Here is an 18,967-nt window from a genome sequence, read left to right on the forward strand (position 1 = left end):
GTTTTTGCTGGTTTAGATGCTTTGGACACTCTGCCACTGCTGATCAGTGCCAGAGTGTAAGTGCTCCCTATGTAAATTGTCATATTGATTGGGAATACCTGTTTGGCATATTTGTATCACCATGAAGTCCCTAGCAAAGTGCACTGTGTGTGCCAGGGCTGGTGATGACAGATGCTACCAGTGGGCCTGCAGCGCAGATTGCGCCACCCACATGAGTAGCTCTAAAATGGTGTCTCAGGCCTGCCAGCGCAGTGCCTGTGTGCAGTCAGTGGACTGCCATGTCCGCCTGGCCAGTGTCCCCACTGGCAGGGCCTAACCCTTCCCTGTCTGTGCACATCAGTCACCCCTATGGAATGCTCAAGGTACCCCCCTGGGCAGGGTGCAGTGTATGGGGAAGGTAGAGCATGTACTAGTGCAAGTCACATGCTCTGGTAGTGAGCAGCCATTTTGTGTGCTCACTGCTGTAAAGTTATCTTGCTCCATAGAATAACATGGGGGAGGCTGGTCCCAATGGATACCAGCCTATCTTCTCATAGGAACAAGATGGGACATAAGTGATTGATATCCCTGAACTCAGAATTTAATAACACATCTTTTAGGAAGGGTTGTTTTTAAATTCTGTTTTTGAGAATAGTACTTTTAGAAGGTGGCTGTTCTCTTGTCTAACCTTTCTGTGTGCCTGGGCCTGTTTGTGGATTGACTGTCTGGCCTGAGTGTGACAGGGGCTGCAGGGCCCCCAGGAGGTTGTCTGAGTCAGCCCGTGGATGAAAGGCAGCATCTGCTGCCAGGGAAGTGGGAGGAGATCGCACCTGATAGTGATAGGGCTGTGCCTGCCTGACCACAATGCTGGCTCCACCCCCCTGCTGGGCGACTGTCACCCCTGTCCCTGATACTGAGAGGAAGAAGGAAGCCAGGAAACCCCCAGTGCCTCAGCAACACCCAGAACTGGTTTAGACCGGGCTCAGGGCCCACTTGCACAAAGACTTCAAAGGACTTCAAAGACTTTTAGGGGTATAAGAGAAGGACCCCTGACAACAGAAAAATTGGATTCTACAATCAAGAGGAACCTCTGCTGGAAGAAGGACTGCTGGAGAACTGAAGGAAGATTGCCTTGCTGTGTGCTCTAAGGGCTGACCTGTTCTGCTGTTCCAACTGAAAGCTGAGAAGAGGAAAGGGACTTTGCTGTGTGCTGTGACCCTGCCTGCTTGACCTACCAAGACTTTGCTGTGTGCTGTGTCTGCTTACTGAATCTCCAAGGGCCTGAGAAGAGCTGGCCTTCTGTCTGGGAAACCAGGGTCAAAAGGTTCCCCTGTAACTGAACTACGCCAGAAAGATCGTGCTCTAATTATTGCTGAGAGCGTGGCTTGCGAATTGTGGCCGTGGAGGAAGATCGCCGTGCTCATCGGCACGTTTTGGCAGAGGATCGGAGGTTGACTGTGTTTTCCTCCGTGAACTACTCCCCAGCTGGAGTGGTGCCCCCACGAGCATTTTGCTCGCCTCTGGTCCCGTGAAAAGCCCTTGCCGCCTGTTTACCGCTGCGGCCCAGGGGCCAGAAATACTCTCGAAAAGATCGCCGTCCCAACCGGAGCTGCGGGGACGAAGAACGAAGCCGCCGCGCTCCCATTGGTTGAAGGAGCTGAGCCCCCTCACTAACGCCGCGACGGGATAGGCCCGTGCGCCGCAGCGTCATCATTGTTGCCGTGTGCTGTGATTGGCTGGCAGAAGGAGCGTCATTGTGGGTCTGCCCCGGGAGCCGCACTGCCATTGGCTGACTCCCGGGTACTGAAGGAGGCTCAACCGAAGGGTCGCAACCTGATTGGCCCGCAGCCCCGAAGCCGCCGAGAAGCCGTGATCAACTCTACCCAGCAAGGAGCCGACAGCCAAATCAGCTGCCCGACCCGTCCTCGCCGAGGGAGTCTGCGTGTGTCCCACACCCCTCGCCCGTCGTCCCTGAGGTGTGCTGCACCCCCGCCGCTCGCTGGATTGTCGAGAGCAGGCGGGAGAGCAGAGGGGACCGGCCGGGGCAAGGAGCGAGTGTGCTCTGGTAGGCGCGGGGCGCCTGAGGCCATTAAGCACACGAGGCAGTGCCGATCAGAAGAAAGGAGTCCCCAGTGAATCTGGTGAGGCGCGCTTGCAGCGCTTGGGGCCCTTGCTTTGCGGGCTGATTATTGCTGATAAAATCAGTGACATAGGTTGGTTTGCTCGTTTTTAGAGCCACGAGGAGCCAAATCAATAGTATTATTTTTAATACCGATTTAAGAGACTTGAGACAATTTATATGAGAACTTCCTGAAATTAGGTGCAACCATTAAGATTAAGTGCTACATTCTTCCAAAGTGATGAATATCGTGCAACTGTTTTATTCTCCTTGCTGAAACTAGATAAAGATATATTTTTATAAATATACTTACCTGTGTGGTCTCAGTTTGTGGTGGATGGGGGGTCATTGTTTGTGTTAACTGCAACTATTATACACATTGCCTTAGGGATAAGCCTGTCTGCTCGTGCCAAGCTACCTAGAGGGTGAGCAGGGGTTATCTACTGTGTGTACTTCTTCACCCTGACTAAAAGCAAGGGTCCCTACTTGGTCTAAGGTACTTACCTCTGCTAATTAGAGACCCCCAGATCTAACATTGGTGGACAGCGGTGCGGATTTTGAACTAATATTTGCACTTGACCAGCAGTCATTTCTTGTACATCACTAGTCTAGTTTAGCAGCACAGGTTGCGCAAGATTTTTTCTTTTTGGTGAAACCTTTTTTTTAAAAAGGTTAAGAAGCATCATGTCTCAGAAAGCAGCAAGCGTGAGGGTAGATTTGGAATTTGAAATTCAGGAGTTGTTCAACTATAAAAAGGAGCAGCTGAAGCAATTCTGCAAACAGCTTGGATGCCCAGTGAAGGGCTGCGCAAACAAGGAGGAGCTACAGAAAGCTCTGAGGGCCTGGTGGGAGGCCAAACATGGTGATCCAGAAGAGGTTATTGGAGAGGGAGGCACACAGGAGAATGCTTTTGAATCCAGTGATTTGCCTGTTAGAAGGCCAGCGTCTAGGGTTGGCAGCAACCACTCCAGTAGGATCATTTCTCCAGAGGAGCTGGAGGATAACCAGAGAGTTAGGGCCCATGAGATTGAGCTTTTTAAACTCAAAGCCCAAGCAGAAGAAAGGAGACTGCGCCTTGAAACTGAGAAGAAGGCGGAGGTGAGAAGAAATGCTCTCGCTTTGAAGGAGAAGAAACTCCAGTTAGCTCATGAGTTGAGCATGAGGGAGCTGGACATTAAATCCAAACAGGTAGAGTCCAGTTCTAATGGTGGCAGCGCACAACCAGTACAGGTGGGTAAAGTATACATACCAAAAGATCTGGTACAGAATTATCAGAGGGGTGAAGATATTTATGCGTGGGTTAGATCGTATGAACTTGCCTTGAAGATGAATGAAGTGCCTGAGAAGAATTGGGGGGCAGGTTTGTGGAAGCATTTTGAGGCCTCTGGGAGGGATGTCTTGGCACCCTTAGAAGCAGCAGGTACTTTATCCTACCCCGCTATGAAGGAGGCTTTGTGCCTCAGGTTTGGGCTCACTCCAGAACAGTACCGCAAGAAGTTTAGGAACTTCAAGAAGCTTGATTCTAGTACTTGGGTGGAGTGTGTGAGTATGTACACGCGTGCACTGGAAGGTTGGATAAAGGGCAGCAAAGTTACTGATTATGTGGGGTTGTGTCACTTGATTAGTTGGGAGCACTTGAGTAGTTTATGTGTTCCAGAGCTGCGCCAGCATCTTTTAGATAGCAAGTTAACTGATCCCAGTGAGCTTGCTAAAGAGGCGGACCGCTGGACTAGCATCAGGGTCCACAAGGGGGTGGTAAGTACCCCAGCCAAAGGTGGACAGGGTCCCCAGCAGAAGAGTGGGGGGACACGGGTAATCAAAAGGAGTCTTCTAAAGGGCCCCAAAATAGTTCCCAGGAGAAGGAGTCTCAACCCCCAAAGTCTAAAAGTCCGGGCCCCATAAGGGCAAGCAGGACAACAGGTCCCCGCCTACTTGCTATGCATGTAGGGAGGTGGGGCACATTGCCCCCAAATGTCCAAAGAAAATCTCAGCGCCCACTGGTGCTCCAACCCCAGGGTTAGCCAGTGTAGCTTTGGGAGGGGATTTGATTTCCAGTGGGGAGGAGGGGTTAGCAGTGATGACCCTTGTCTCTTTAGGAGACCAAGAGATGGCCCAGGAAGCCTTGCTGCCCCAAAACACTAAGAAATATGGGCAGAAGGTGACCATCAATGGACAGGAAATAGAGGCTCTGAGAGACACAGGGGCCAGCGTGACATCTGTCAGGTGTCAGTGGGTGTCTGAAGAGCAAATAATTCCCAAGGTACTCCGGCCTGTGGTGGCGTCTGACAGTTCAGTGCGCCTCTGCAAGTTGGCAAATGTTTCATTTGAATGGGGAGGAGTCTCCGGTATTTTGGAAGTTGTTGTAAGTGATGCCTTGCCTGTAGTTTGTCTATTAGGTAATGACCTGGAGAGCTCTCCATGGAAAGAGGTTGAGCACAGAACTCATTTGGAAATGTTGGGTTTGCCTGCATGGATCTGTGTGACCACCCGTGCAATGGCAGCCAGTGAGGGTGGATTAGCAGAACTGGAGCCTGGAACAATGGCCTAGGGACCTGCCAAGAGAGGAAGGGGTAGAGGGCGTGGGAAACCAGCCCCCACCGTTCCCACGGTCCAGGAGGAAGCAGAACCTGAGGGGGATGCCCTGGAACCTACAGGGGAGCAGGTGGCCGAACTGGGGGAATTGCCTGAGCTGTCCCAGTGGCAGCAAGATGGTGGTCCCTCCAGGGAGGAATTCTGCCAGGCTCAGAAGGAGTGCCCTTCTCTCATTGGTGTGCGGCAGCAGGCTGCAGACCAGGCAGCAGGCCTGGGGTCCAAGAACATTTGATTTACTGGGAGGATGACTTACTTTATAGTGAGCCTAAGTTCGCTGAGCCTGGTGCAGCCCGTGTGCTGGTGGTACCCAAGCGCTTCAGGAACTTCCTACTGGGTCTGGCTCATGACGTGCCTCTCGCAGGACATCTGGGGCAAGACAAGACCTATCACAGGCTTGTCACCCATTTCTACTGGCCCCAGATAAAGAAGCACGTCTCTGCCTTTTGTAAGTCTTGCCAAACTTGTCAGGCCAGTGGCAAGAGCAGAGGGAAGTGCGTGGCACCCCTCCAACCCTTTCCTGTGGTGAGCACCCCTTTTGAGCGGGTGGGCATTGACATCGTGGGGCCCCTGGACCCCAAGACTGCCTTAGGCAACAGGTTAATCCTGGTCTTGGTGGACCATGCCACTCGGTACCCGGAAGCCATACTGCTCAGGACAGTCACAGCCCCCGTGGTGGGCCGTGCCTTGATGGGAATCTTTTCCTGTGTGGGGTTCCCCAGAGAGGTGGTCTCCGACAGCGGGACAAACTTCATTTCTAGGTACATGAAGTCCCTGTGGGAGGAGTGTGGGGTGACATACAAATTCACCACTCCTTACCACCCTCAAGGAAATGGGTTGGTTGAAAGATTCAACCGCACATTGAAGGGCATGATTATGGGCCTGGAAGAGCCCTGAGGCGGAAATGGGACGTCTTGTTACCATGCCTGTTGTTTGCCTACAGGGAGGTGCCTCAGAAATCCTTAGGGTTCAGTCCCTTTGAGTTGCTGTTTGGCCACCCTGTCAGAGGGCCTCTCACTCTGGTGAAGGAGGGGTGGGAGAAATCCCATGGGAAAACCCCTCAGGATGTGTTCAGCTATGTGCTGGCCATTCGCAACCAGACCAAGCGCTTCAGGAAGCTCGCTCAAGAGAACCTGGAGGCTAGCCAGGAGGAAATGAAGAGATGGTATGACCAGAACACTTCTCTGGTTGAGTTCCACCCTGGTCAGAAAGTGTGGGTGATGGCGCCGGTGGAGGCTTGTGCGCTCTGTGACAAGTTGGCCCGGCCATATGAGGTGGTAGAGCGCAAGAGCGAGGTTACCTACTTGGTTAACCTGAGAACTCCCAGGCAGCCCCTGAGAGTGTTGCACGTGAACCGCCTCAAACCCCACTTTGAGAGGTCTGAAGTGACTATGCTCATGGCTACAGATGCTGGAGGGGAGGAGGATAGTGATCCTCTCCCTGACCTCCTGGCAGTCAAGGAGCAAGATGGGTCAGTGGATGGTGTGGTCCTCTCGCCCATTCTGACCCCAGAGCAGCAAAAGGACTGTCGCCAAGTCTTGGGTCAGTTCGCCCCCCCTGTTCTCCTTGACCCCAGGTGTCACCAAATGGTGCGTCCACGATGTGGACACTGGAGATAGTCTGCCTGTGAAACAGAAGTTTTACAGGGTGGCTGACAAGGTCAGAGCTAGCATCAAGGAAGAAGTTTCCAAGATGTTGGCACTAGGGGTAATTGAGCCCTCCAGCAGCCCCTGGGCTAGCACAGTGGTCTTAGTGCCTCAGAAAGCTGCTACCCCCGGTGGCCCCCCAGAACTCCGGTTCTGCGTGGACTACCATGGGCTCAATGCGGTCACCAAGACTGACGCGCACCCCATCCCCAGAGCTGATGAGCTGGTGGATCGGTTGGGAGCTGCCCAGTACCTGAGCACCTTTGATTTGACTTCAGGGTACTGGCAGATTGCCTTAACTGAGGGGCAAAGGAGAGGTCAGCATTTTTCAACGCCAAAGGGGCACTTCCAGTTCCGTGTCATGCCCTTTGGGTTGAAAAATGCCCCAGCCACATTTCAGAGACTGGTCAACCAGGTACTGGCAGGGCTGGAGCAATTCAGCGCGGCATACCTGGATAACATTGCTGTGTTCAGCTCCACTTGGGAGGAACACCTGCAACACCTCTCTGAAGTGTTGAAGGCTCTGCAGAAGGCAGGCCTCACTATCAAGGCCAGTAAATGCCAGATAGGGCAGGGATCAGTGGTGTACTTGGGACACCAGGTGGGGAGTGGCCAGGTGGCGCCCCTACAGGCAAAGATTGATACCATTCTGGCTTGGGAGCCCCCCAAGACTCAGACTGAGGTGAGAGCCTTTTTAGGTCTCACCGGGTATTACAGACGGTTTGTCAAAGGTTATGGCACCATTGTGGCCCCTTTGACAGAGCTGACATCTAGAAATCAGCCCAGGAAAGTGAATTGGACTGAGGCCTCCCAAACTGCTTATGACACCCTCAAAGCTGCCATGTGCACAGCATCGGTGCTTAAGGCACCTGACTTTTCCAGTGAGTTCATTGTGCAAACTGACGCTTCAGAGCAAGGCGTGGGAGCAGTACTCTCACAAATCAATGATGAGGGCAGAGACCAACCAGTGGCTTTCATTAGCAGGAGGCTACTCCCCAGGGAACAGAGATGGAGTGCCATTGAAAGAGAAGCTTTCGCTGTGGTCTGGGCTCTGAAGAAGCTGAGGCCCTACCTGTTTGGGACTCACTTCCGTGTTCAGACCGACCACAGGCCCCTCAGATGGTTAATGCAGATGAGGGGTGAGAATCCAAAACTGTTGAGGTGGTCCATTTTCCTACAGGGGATGGACTTTACGGTGGAGCACCGCCCTGGTACAGAGCACGCCAATGCTGATGGTCTGTCCAGATTCTTCCGCCTTAGTGATGAGGACTCCCAAGAGGTTGGGTAGTTCTCCCCACTTTCAGCTGGAGGGGACACGTGTTAGACCTGACACCCTTGGCGTGGTTTTCCCCCATCTTTTTGCCTCTGTCTACTGTATTTTTGATGCTGTGCTGGATTTAGTTTTTGCTGGTTTAGATGCTTTGGACACTCTGCCACTGCTGATCAGTGCCTGAGTGTAAGTGCTCCCTATGTAAATTGTCATATTGATTGGGAATACCTGATTGGCATATTTGTATCACCATAAAGTCCCTCGTAAAATGCACTGTGTGTGCCAGGGCTGGTGATGACAGATGCTACTAGTGGGCCTGCAGCGCAGATTGCGCCACCCACATGAGTAGCACCTAAAATGGTGTCTCAGGCCTGCCAGCGCAGTGCCTGTGTGCAGTCAGTGGACTGCCATGTCCGCCTGGCCAGTGTCCCCACTGGCTGGGCCTAACCCTTCCCTGTCTTGTGCACAACAGTCACCCCTATGGAAGCTCAAGGTACCCCCCTGGGCAGGATGCAGTGTATGGGTAAGGTAGAGCATGTACTAGTGCAAGTCACATGCTCTGGTAGTGAGCAGCCATTTTGTGTGCTCACTGCTGTAAGGTTATCTTGCTCCATAGAATAACATGGGGGAGGCTGGTCCCAATGGATACCAGCCTATCTTCTCATAGGAACAAGATGGGACATAAGTGATTGATATCCCTGAACTCAGAATTTAATAACACATCTTTTAGGAAGGGTTGTTTTTAAATTCTGTGTTTGAGAATAGTACTTTTAGAAAGTGGCTGTTCTCTTGTCTAACCTTTCTGTGTGCCTGGGCCTGTTTGTGGATTGACTGTCTGGCCCGAGTGTGACAGGGGCTGCAGGGCCCCCAGGAGGTTGTCTGAGTCAGCCCGTGGATGAAAGGCAGCATCTGCTGCCAGGGAAGTGGGAGGAGATCGCACTGATAGTGATAGGGCTGTGCCTGCCTGACCACAATGCTGGCTCCACCCCCCTGCTGGGCGACTGTCACCTCTGTCCCTGATACTGAGAGGAAGAAGGAAGCCAGGAAACCCCCAGTGCTTCAGCAACACCCAGAACTGGTTTAGACCGGGCTCAGGGCCCACTTGCACAAAGACTTCAAAGAACTTCAAAGACTTTTAGGGGTATAAGAGAAGGACCCCTGACAACAGAAAAATTGGATTCTACAATCAAGAGGAACCTCTGCTGGAAGAAGGACTGCTGGAGAACTGAAGGAAGATTGCCTTGCTGTGTGCTCTAAGGGCTGACCTGTTCTGCTGTTCCAACTGAAAGCTGAGAAGAGGAAAGGGACTTTGCTGTGTGCTGTGACCCTGCCTGCTTGACCTACCAAGACTTTGCTGTGTGCTGTGTCTGCTTACTGAATCTCCAAGGGCCTGAGAAGAGCTGGCCTCCTGTCTGGGAACCCAGGGTCAAAAGGTTCCCCTGTAACTGAACTACGCCAGAAAGATCGTGCTCTAATTATTGCTGAGACCGTGGCTTGCGAATTGCGGCCGTGGAGGAAGATCGCCGTGCTCATCGGCACGTTTTGGTAGAGGATCGGAGGTTGACTGTGTTTTCATCCGTGAACTACTCCCCAGCTGGAGTGGTGCCCCCACGAGCATTTTGCTCGCCTCTGGTCCCGTGAAAAGCCCTTGCCGCCTGTTTACCGCCGCGGCCCGGGGGCCAGAAATACTCTCGAAAAGATCGCCGTCCCGACCGGAGCTGCGGGGCCGAAGAACGAAGCCGCCGCGCTCCCATTGGTTGAAGGAGCCGAGCCCCCTCACTAACGCCGCGACGGGATAGGCCCGTGCGCCGCAGCGTCATCATTGTTGCCGTGTGCTGTGATTGGCAGGCGGAAGGAGCGTCATCGTGGGTCTGTCCCGGGAGCCGCGCTGCCATTGGCTGACTCCCGGGTACTGAAGGAGGCTCGACCGAAGGGCCGCGACCGGATTGGCCCGCAGCCCCGAAGCCGCTGAGAAGCCGTGATCAACTCTACCCAGCGAGGAGCCGACAGCCGAATCAGCTGCCCGACCCGTCCTTGCCGAGGGAGTCTGCGTGTGTCCCACACCCCTGGCCCGTCGTCCCCCGAGGTGTGCTGCACCCCCGCCGCTCGCTGGATTGTCGAGAGCAGGCGGGAGAGCAGAGGGGACCGGCCGGGGCAAGGAGCGAGTGTGCTCTAGTAGGCGCGGGGTGCCTGAGGCCATTAAGCACACGAGGCAGTGCCGATCAGAAGAAAGGAGTCCCCAGAGATTCTGGTGAGGCGCGCTTGCAGCGCTTGGGGCTCATTGCTTTGCGGGCTGATTATTGCTGATAAAATCAGTGGCATAGTTTGGTTTGCTCGTTTTTAGAGCCACGAGGAGCTAAATCAATAGTATTATTTTTAATACCGATTTAAGAGACTTGAGACAATTTATATGAGATCCTGAAATTAAGTGCAACCATTAAGATTAAGTGCTACATTTTTCCAAAGTGATGAATATCGTGCAACTGTTTTATTCTCCTTGCTGAAACTAGATAAAGATATATTTTTATAAATATACTTACCTGTGTGGTCTAAGTTTGTGGTGCATGGGGGGTCATTGTTTGTGTTAAGTGCAACTATTATACACATTGCCTTAGGGATAAGCCTGTCTGCTCGTGCCAAGCTACCTAGAGGGTGAGCAGGGGTTATCTACTGTGTGTACTTCTTCACCCTGACTAGAAGCAAGGGTCCCTACTTGGTCTAAGGTACTTACCTCTGCCAATTAGAGACCCCCAGATCTAACAGCGGTCATGGGGGAAGACTTTTATTTATAGATCCTAAAAGGGGAAAGTGAAGTAGTGTGGGTGGTTAGTCTGAGTATGGGGCTAGAATAAAGGAATGTAGTAATCGAGCCTCTTCAATTGTGAAGCAAATACAATAGAGGAAGCAAGGATGTTTCGGCTTTTCCACAATGATATCTAATATGGCCAGTCGTACTACGGGGCTAAAATAGAGAAAGTTAGTAACCAAGCCTTTGTAATTCTGAACGAAAGATAACATAAGCAGTGAGGATGTCTCGACTTTTACTTGAAAAGATAGTATTCTGGCTTTTACCTTGTAGCTGAATAAAAGGGCCTTAATACAAGAAGGACCCATTGAAAAACAGGCACAAAAATAAGTAAGTCACCCTTCATTTTAATATGCGTTCATGCTAATAGAAATGAAAGTTTGTCAGATTACACCATTATGTTTTATCCAATTGGTTTAGATTTTACTACGGCCATTCCGCCTCGGTGCAGGAAGGGAAACCAGTCAGGTGGCAAACCTAATAAGTTGACTGAAGGTGGGTCCAAGTGAATATAAAATTGAGGCTACAACTATTAGAATGAATAAGCCACGATTGAGTACATTGCCTTATATGTGCTACTTTCTAATGGATACAGGTAGCGACCAGTCCAGGGCAACTTACAACTGATTTAAGATTCTCTACATTTATACCTGTAGCTCATTCCCCCATTACAAAAAGGGTGTAAAAGTAAGTAGGCTGGTATTATCATTATTATTTATATAAATAGAGCCAGTTGAGAACTATAGGCATGCATCCGGTTATTTGGCACTGGCGGACTCGGAGGAGGTCCATCATGGGGTAAGTCTTGAGGGGGTGACACCATGAGTTACCGCACTGGATGACACCAACCCTAGTGACGGCACTGAAGAATTTGGCAAGCTTACCTCCAGGTGAGAGGTAGATCTTATGTCCTTCTTAGAGCTATGGATACAGATTTCAGTATTTTCCCACCACTGTTTGTAGTATCAATATAATACACTAGATAATGAATTAGCACATTAAATATTAAGGTCACCTGCTGCGGTCAGCATGTAACATTTGTGTCTGATAGTGCCTCTATTGATATTTTCTCCTTAGGCTTAGTGAAGACTTCACTGATTTGTTTTTGCTTTTTTTTGTTTAAAATGCTTTACTAATGACCTTAGAAGGTAAAATCAATACAAGAGAATCAGTTGCAAACATAAGTTCCGATAAGAAGAAGACAAGTAACAAAGGCAAAGGTGAATATTACTCTAGGGCTAGCAATATACAGTTACAAAGCATTTTATGGGGTTTCTGTATAAGAAGAAGAGATGATGAGAAAAGGAAGAGACAAGAAAAAGGGGTGGGGGGTTCTTACAAGATAATCTGTTTATGGAGAGATCGAAATCATACAAAAAACATGCAACTATTATGTATATAAGATTTCAAGAGAGGGACGTGAAACATGCTTGGACTAAAATGAGGCCAAAGGCCTCAACACAAGGTCCCTTTTAATCATTTATCGAACAGAAGATGAATGATCTCTATCTAGTATGTGATTATGACACTATAGATTCCACCATCTAATGAAAGTAATCTGCATAGAATCTTTCCAATTTGAAGTGAATATTTGTACGGCAATAGCAAGAAGAAGAGCCACAGATTTTCCAGTCACAGTATCAACATTCCCAATGTGATAGGATCCATCCTCATAATCAATTTAAACTATATCAAAAGGTAACTGAACAGTGCGTATGGCAACGATTTTACCCTAGTCCTGTAACCGAAAGGAATAAACATTAGGACATTCAAAAAACATGTAAAACATCACTGTCATCTGCATTACAAATAGAGCATTTATTGGTTAGAGAATATTTCTTTTTATGAAGAGAAAAAGGGGTTAAATACAACCTATTATAGAAGATAAACTTGAATGGAAATATCAAAAGGGGGCCTCCTACCTTGTGATTGCACTTTTGCTCTGTACTACCCATTAATAATCCTATTACTCCACTTAAGTTCATATAACCATTTCCTCTGCTTGTTTTGGTTAAGTAGTCTTTGGTGCCCCTTTTTCCCTCCACAGAAATTCTTTGACCTTCATTTCCAGTGTCTGATGATGTACGGCCCCTTTGCTAATCAACATAACATACATTGTTCTTAAGTGGTTGGAACATGTAATTACTATGTTTAAGTCCACTATGTCATCTTTTGTATTTTTGTCTTGGAAAGAGTCATCTCAGTGTCCACATCTTGGAACAACAACTAGTGAAAATTAGACAGAGCTTAAGCGACATTGTAATTCAGAACCACAGCACACCTAAGCATGAAATACATCATGTTTTTATTTCCCACCCTGATCACCCAATCACACCAGCTGCAGGTGGTGAGCTTTCAACCTTTATCTCATGCACCATGCCATAGCACGCATCAACTAGACAATCAAACTTTCCACATGCATGTTCAACAGTATACCACATCTACATGGATAAGGTAGAACGATGCCTCCAAGCAATAGTTCTGCATAGCATTACAATCCATTTCTTCTTTTGACATCCAATTCACAAGAGCACCAGATAAACAGGTAAGACTATGTATGAAGCTTGTTGAAGTGCGTGGCAGGTGATCAAGAATGGTGTTACAGGACAGTGAGCCTTGACTTACCCATGTGCGTCCATGAATGCCCTATTGTGGTACCAGCACAATGTAAACCCTCAAAATATTTTGTGAAATATCAGCTGGCCCACCCTGATCTTGTTATTACCTCCATCCTTTCAGTTGGTTAAATCATAGCTTCCTTTCCTTTCTCAAGCTATCACCTGAGTACCATTAGCAAGAGGACAGTAAGATGCCAGAGGGATGCTGGAGCCGCTCAGGTTGTCTTTTATGGACCCCTGCCTGCCCCAGGCAATTGAAGAGGCCGGGGACTCCCTGTGCTGTGTTTGGGCCTCTGCACCTGTCAACAGCACCCAGGATGGCACCTAGGGGGGAAATGGCGTCACAGGGTACAAGGCAGGCTTGTTATGGAGGTTGGCGCGTTGCAGCATCGATTCACTGCTCCACTCTGAGGCATTCAGGAAGGACCTCTCTGTTGAGGGTAACGCTGTGTTCTTCCTGTCTACCAAAGAGATCGATGCTGCTGATACCTCCACTTGGAGTCCTATTGGTGGAGAGGCCTCCCACCTGGGGCTGCTGGAGCATTGCGGCATCCCTTGACCTAGGACTGGGCCGTCACCCTGGAGACCAGAAGAGAGAACTTCACAGAGGGAGTGGAGCGGTTGTTGCCCGGCTCTGTTCCACTGCCACCATATATTCGGACTTAAGCCAGGAAGAATGGGGCTCTGTAGCAGAGAGAAGATAGTTTGGCACACACACTGCTCGCACACTGTAAACACTGGAGCCACGTGGAGTAGATGTGATAAGTCCTTTTATTGATAGGATCCACGACTACATCAGCTACCAATCATACCCAGGTTGAGCAGGCAATTGACAAAAAGTCAACACTCCAGAACTTGGCTGGTACCTGATGCAGGAAGTCGAGAGGTACCCCTTGAGGAACCAAGGGAAATGGGGTTATACAACCAAAAGAAGAGAAGTTTCCCTTGAGACAATGCTAGGTGAAGGTTACGATGCCAAGCCTCACAATGTCATAAGTACATACAATAGAAACATATAGGTAGTTAAAAATTCATTTATTTTGAATAACTTAAAAACACAGGAGTAAATTTCACTAATCTAGATCCCTAGTCTTAAAACACGGTTAAAACAATACACACAATTGCGACCTGCACAATTGAGAAGAAAAGACAGAACAGGTACAACATGCAATTGTTGAATACAGCTTGTATATTCTGGCTCCATTGTGATAACACCAATATTGTATTGCTATGACATCAGCATATCAACTCTGGAGTTGGAGACTTGAATTATACCACTCTGGGCGTCGACGCGTTTCGGTGGGTTCTCCTTATAGTTACCACCTTTATCAAGACCAATGGTAAGCTGTCACAATCAGGGGGTATATGTAATTGCCCCAGGATTCTTGATGAGGATCACTTCTTATAGTGAGTACTCTGTTTGTGATCCGAACGATGGTTTCTAGTCGAGATATGGGTAGTATGTTGCTGCCAGTTGTCTAGCCTATTTAAACTTATACGACTTATTATATTATCCCACTTTAGATGCGTGATCCACTTCAATTTGGAAAAAAACCCTTATTATTGATCTGTTTCTAGGCCACACATGTCTTGAGTGATTGCCTTGCGGTCCCTGTTTCTTACGATAGTCTAGGACGTATGTTGGTTTAAAAACAGTGCCTCTTCTACAGCCCTTTCTTTGTAAAATCAGGAGGAAGGATATCCTGAAGGGTAGTACGTAGTTCCACTGTCAACAGTACTTCTTTAATGGCCTGTTGCGAAGACTACCTGATGAAAGTTGCATCGATCCGCTGTCTCTGGGGTTCTGCGCCGTCCAGAATCATGACAATATGGATGAACATGTTTTCAGTTTTCATGGGATTGACCATGTTAGCCAGGACCCAAGAGGAGGCAATAGGCAACTGAAACTTAGGCGAAGGGATGTTGTGTGGTTGATGAAATTGAGAGCTGTGGAACTTGGAATGAATATTGATAACGAATTCCAATATTTTCTGGGACAAGAATGAATGGAATTATTTACTGTATAGTGCAGTTGAATGGAATATTTGTTTACATCATGTTGTTATTCAACTGTGTAGAATTTGCTCATATTACTGATTTGTTTATATTCACTTAACCATCTGGATGGGAATGGTGAATAATTCTTATTTGTACTGACAATAAACCATCCTTAGGATATGACAATGAAATGTAAAGGACAATTTAGAGATAAAATAACAAGATACGAGGATATGGTAGTGTGTAATTGTTAAAACTGATGTGACCCCTTGTTTACAATTTGGATATAATTACACGTGATTGTTTCAAATATGTGATAGGAGTCTTGACAATGTATAATCTGATTTTTATTGTATTGTGAATTGTATGTATTGCATTTGAACATGCCTCTTCTTTTCTAATCTTCCTACTATCCTTTTACTTCACTGCAGTGAATTTTGACTTTTTTAAGGAGAAGAGTGACTTACGAGGTTTTGACGTGAAGTGACTGTGGAACAACTCCACATCCCATTGGAGTAGAGTGGAAAGTGTGTGTACTCACTACAGGATATTCTTAGCGATAGCGGTATTATTAGGATACTCGTATTTTGCTGGCAGATTATATCAACAGGAATTGTGACAACAATCTGTAGGGCACATGGCTTGTCATGAGATATTGAACACACTTTGTTATAACTCATGGATAGAGGCATGACACATACCATGTAACCACTGAGTACAGGTATAAACACCCATACTTGGTATGAGTAATATGATTAGTTTATATACTTTAGGAGTATTATATTATGTGTGGATTAGATACAGTGTGTGACTTAATTCTGGATTTGTTAGGTGGAATTATGGTTTTCTTATACTACAAGATGATGCCGGCGGGATCTTGCTACTTAATGGGTATTCTAATATGGCGTTGATGATATGATCTGTTATGAGACATTTAGCATACTTTGTTATGACTCATGGATTGAGGCATAACATATTATAAGTAACCACTGAGCGCAGGTATAAATACTCACACATGGCATGAGTATTATGAATAGTTTGTATACTTCACGATTATTATATTATGATTGGGTTAGATACAATATGTGATTAAATTCTGGATTTGTTTAGGTCGAATGATGTTCTTCATATACCATAAAATGGCGCCCGCGGGCTCCTGCTACTTAATGGGTATTCCAATATGGCGCTGATTTTGAATGCCGGCAGCCATAGATAATGTGTCGATATATGCAATCTAATGTGTATACCGTGAGCGTTATTGCCCGCAGTGACTTTGTTTTTATGTAATGCTTAGACGGCATTAGGAGGACGTTAGAACTTCAACGAATGCGACTAAGCTTATATGTAGTTACGTGAATTTTGCACATTACAAGATGGCGCCTGTTAAATTCAACTATATAATGGGTATTCCAATATGACGCTGATGTAGAACGCGTGCTACCGTGGGGAACTGTCGATACACACGACCCGATGTACACATGGTGAGCGCTATTGCCCGTGTAGGCTCTGTTTTTATTATGTATTGCTATTATGATATTTAGAGACGGATGTGTTACAACAAAACCGTCTTATTATATGTCATTGCAGGTTCGCAAATCAGAGTGAAATTTGACCGATTGCTTGGAACAGAGGGAGATTTGTGCTCTTTCTACTTGAAGATGTGGGGTGAGTAGGTGGTGCTTTCAGAGTCTTTAAATCTATAGTGAATGCGTTGGACGCATTACGGAAGACGATATTATTATAATGTGCTTTTTGGAATTCTTGTTTTAGGAGTTACCGGTATTATTGGATACATGAATATTGATTTGGGGATATAGGAAATACGACGTTGGACTTGATTTATACGGTAGTCTCACAGTTATACTGCCACTTGCTAGTAAGACATATTTAGGACAATTTTGGGTGAAGTTTGAAATGAGTCTTGATTTACCATACTGTTACATGACGCAATGTATGGTATGAATTTGACAGTCATTTATGATGGATTAATTGGGGCAACTCGATCAGGAATGGCATATTGGAGAATTATTAACTTTGGTGACTCATATTGGGGCATTCTTTTAAGTATTGATGGTGAATTATTATTTCAGGATGTTTGTACTGGATATATCCGGTGGATGAATAGTGGATTGAGATATTAGAGAACAGGTGAATTTTCTATTGTGTTTTTTCTATTCTACTCAATGGTGGTGGACCATTTACCATGTTTATCACATGATCGGGTGATGTGAACACTTGGGTTTTTGTTCCTTTCTTTTCTTCAACACAGGATTCTTTTTCACTTTTCCACTGTGTGGATAATATATGTGATCTTGTGATATATAGACTGACATATGGGTATGGAATTTTATCTATTATTTATTTGGGTTGCAGCCCTGACGAAGTCAATGTGCTTTACCCAGCACGACGAAACACGTGTTGGCTGCTGTATGTGGATATGAAATTGGAAAGACAAAGGCTGCATTTCTCGATGTGAATTTGGAGAAATAAACCTGTTTCGAGAACACGAGGATCTGGCATATTGGATCAATATATGGACTGTGGATTTCTGTGACTTGTTGAATTTCTACAGATATTGTGAATGTACAATTGAGTGCTCGGGGAGAACTGTGTATGCTCTGATATGAAGACACTGCTCTTGAAGGTGCCATAATCCAGAGCCAGTCTTCCTCTGATGTCACCATACACTGCTGGGACGGTCAACCATAGGGACGCTGCTCTTGTTGCCACTTTAAATCACGCCCAGACTTCCTGCAATGTCACAACCAGCACGCCCTCAGCACAACACTGACCATCAAACTCTCGAAGCAGCGTGCTCCCTGGAATGCCCCACACAAACAAACGTAACCCAGGTACCCAGGCACTGACCTCCACAATTCTCTTCCATTGATCCGAAATTTAAACATCTCGGGTTGAAAATGGGCCCAGTCGTATAGTCCTGATGATCCGAATCAGAAGCTGAATGGTGTGCTTACTAAAGCAGTCAGGTGTCCTGCTGGTGGCACTACGGTGTCGGTGGGTCCAAAACCTGCTCCATGTTGACCCCAATTCTGGTACCAAAGATGTAGTGGGGTGAAGATAGTCTGGAACACACACCCCTCGCACACGGTAAACACTGGAGCCCCGTGAAGCAGATATTATAAGTATTTTTATTGATAGGATCCCAAACTGCATCAGCTACCAATCACACCCAGGTTGATAAGGCAACTGACAAAAAGCCAGCACTCCAGAACCTGGCCGGTACCTGATGTAATCAAGGTTCCATAAAGGAATGCATAGAAAATAAACAACACACTAAACAAGCAATGGTAAAAAGAGCATGACATGTTCCCAGCAGTGCCTTATGGGCTGGATAAGTCCTGGAGGCCGCCGAACACTGGTTAGCAAGAAGCAGCTGCGGATATAGATTCCCAAAGGCCACGAGCTGCAAGGCGCATGGTGAGCTGGAGGGTAGCACCAACCGTAGGAGATGAGGGTGACACATTGTGTGCTGGTGGTGGGTAAAAGCAGTGCCCCACTTATTTTTGGCATACACAATTAACCTGGGGAAAAGGAAGTTGGCAGTCTGTAAGTCTACCATCAGTAATAGATCAGGAAGCACATCCCTGGTGGGTTTTTTGTTTAAGCTGTTGGGGACATCGATAAAGAGATACAATTAGCAGAACAACGTCTCTCTCTCTCTCTCTCTCGCTCTCTCTCTCTCTCTCCCCCTGCTCCTTCTATGGTCCCAGCTTCTCCAGGGTTAGTAAGTACACTAAGTACACTGAGCATGTAGGTCATCATTGAGAATAATGTACCAGCCACCGTTGGGAGAGAACTCAGCTGTGAGTCAGTTGTTTCGATTAACCCTGCTGTCTGTTGACATGTGTCTGGTGGAATTGATGGAGTTGATGAGGCTACTTGTGCTAAAAGGAACAAAGAGACCACAGAGCTTTAAATGAG

This window comes from Lissotriton helveticus, chromosome 7, assembly GCF_964261635.1.
Source record: "Lissotriton helveticus chromosome 7, aLisHel1.1, whole genome shotgun sequence".
Taxonomy (NCBI): Eukaryota; Metazoa; Chordata; class Amphibia; order Caudata; family Salamandridae; genus Lissotriton; species Lissotriton helveticus.